The 2,067-nt window shown below is 44.5% G+C and overlaps 1 non-coding gene across 1 annotated transcript; it reads left to right on the top strand.

Moving 5' to 3' along the window:
• The first annotated feature begins 1,381 nt into the window (after window positions 1-1,381).
• LOC129471778 (U1 spliceosomal RNA) lies at window positions 1,382-1,545 on the top strand. The gene has a single exon (XR_008653733.1). It is a non-coding gene; the product is annotated as a U1 spliceosomal RNA (small nuclear RNA).
• The last annotated feature ends 522 nt before the right edge of the window (window positions 1,546-2,067 follow it).

The following is a 2,067-nucleotide window of genomic DNA, read 5'->3' as shown; positions in this document are numbered from 1 at the left end:
GGAGAATGAGAACAAGTGGGGAAAACCAACAAAAACCAGGTAAACAAAAATTGACAACAGAGGGGAAATTACAATTCACCTGGTCATCTAATCATTGAACTTTTAGTAAGCACCTATTGTGTGTTGGTCGTAATTGCAGACATAGGGAATATATAGATGAAACAAGAATTGTAGGTCCTTAAGCAATTCATAATTTTTTTTTCTTGAAGGAAAACAATCTAGTCGAAGTCCTCACAGCTCCAGAGGGGTGAGACACTGAAGTCCAGCTGCAAGGATATTTAAAGAATGGGCCCATTGCTTACATTTAGCTAGAAAAGCCCCTCTCTCCACCCCATCCACCATCCTCCCAGGGTGCTAACTCTAGCCTGAGAACTGACCCCGAGGACTGTCCTTCAATTAACTGAATTCGCTCCTGAAACAATGGCAGCAGAAGGGTACACTCTGGGCTAAGCGTGGTGGCTCACGCCTGTAATCCTAGCACTTTGGGAGGCCGAGGCAGGCAGATCACTTGAGGCCAAGAGTTTGAGATCAGCCTGGCCAAAATGATGAAACCCCATCTCTACCAAAACTACAAAAATTAGCTGAGCATGGTGGTACACGCCTGTAGTGCCAGCTACTTGGGAGGCTGAGGCAGGAGAATCGCTTGAACCTAGGAGAAGGAGGTTGCAATGAGCTGAGATTGTGCCACTGCACTCCAGCCTGGGAGACACAGAGAGACTCTGTGTTAAAAAAAAAAAAAAAAAAAAAAAAAAAAAGGAGGGCACATTCTGGCTCTGTTCTCAAGTCCCAGGCTCTTCTGGATTTTGTGGTGCCTGTAAGTACCTTGATATTCCCCAGAGGAAAGAGGGTACATGGGGTCCACCTGTGAAAATCACACTACCCCCCTTTCTGCCTGGCTACCTTGGAAACTCCCAAACGTTGCTCCCCTGTCTTCTAAAATTAGAGACATCCACAAAATCTGGTTCAACTCCCTCCTGAACACCAAATGGATAATTTGTACTAGATTCATCATTTAAATGATGATGGCAATATGTTGTGTGATTTCAGCATCAAACACACTGCACTTCTGTCATCGTGTCCACCGGGCAACAAAGACAGAGATGAGGTTACATCTCATCTCATGCATCTCAGAGATGAGGCATGTGTTACAAACATCAAACGCTGAGCTTTGGGTAGTTGCTGCTGTTTTTTATTTGTTTTTCTGTTTGTTTTGTTTTTAATGTCAGGCACAGTGGTTCAAGCCTATAGTCCCTGGAGGCTGGAGGCTGAGGCAGGAGGATCTTTGAAATCCTTGAGCCCAGGAATTTGAAGCTGCAGTGAGCTATGATCATACCACTGCACTCAAGCCTGAACAATATAGCGAGACCCTGTCTCTAAAAAATTAACTACCTGACAGGGGAGATACTATGATCATGAAAGTGGTTTTCCCAGGGCAAGCCTTATCCATTACACTCCAGATGTGCTGACTCATGCAATTTCCCCAAATGTGGGAAACTCGACTACATAATTTCTGGTAGTAGGGGACTGCATTCATGCTCTCTCCTACTAAAAAATAAAAATTAAAAACAAATAAATAAAAATTCCACTAAACTAAAAACAAACAAAACAATCCAAAAGGCAAGAATTAGAGCTTTGAGAATTGCAGACCTATTGTTCTGAGCTTGTTTCTCCAACGTGGTGTGGAGTGAATCCTTTACTTTCAGTCAAGTCTCTATCGCTTTCCTATAACTTCGATGAAGGAGAACTCACACTTTTTAAAAGGAAGGCCTAGGAAAGCTATCCATCTGGGCTGTGTGTTTGTTCCTGAATGGTGCCAGGCTGGCAGTAGAGGAAGCTCTGGCCTGAAGGTTGGCTCAACCCCATTCTTCAATGGGCCAGCTTTGGGCAACCCACACCCACACCCACACGCTACATTGTTCTGTGTTCAAGAGCTTCCTTGAAGCCTCTCTTCTCTCTCTCCCTCTTTTTTTTTTTTTTTTTTTTGAGACAGTCTCTCTCTGTCACCCAGGCTGGAGTGAAGTCACACAATCTCGGCTCACTGCAGCCTCCGCCTCCCAGGTTCAAGCA

Source organism: Symphalangus syndactylus, chromosome 21 (assembly GCF_028878055.3).
Source record: "Symphalangus syndactylus isolate Jambi chromosome 21, NHGRI_mSymSyn1-v2.1_pri, whole genome shotgun sequence".
NCBI classification, from domain to species: Eukaryota; Metazoa; Chordata; class Mammalia; order Primates; family Hylobatidae; genus Symphalangus; species Symphalangus syndactylus.
The sequence above is the reverse complement of the archived record's forward strand: the minus strand, read 5'-3'. Positions and strand labels throughout refer to the sequence as shown.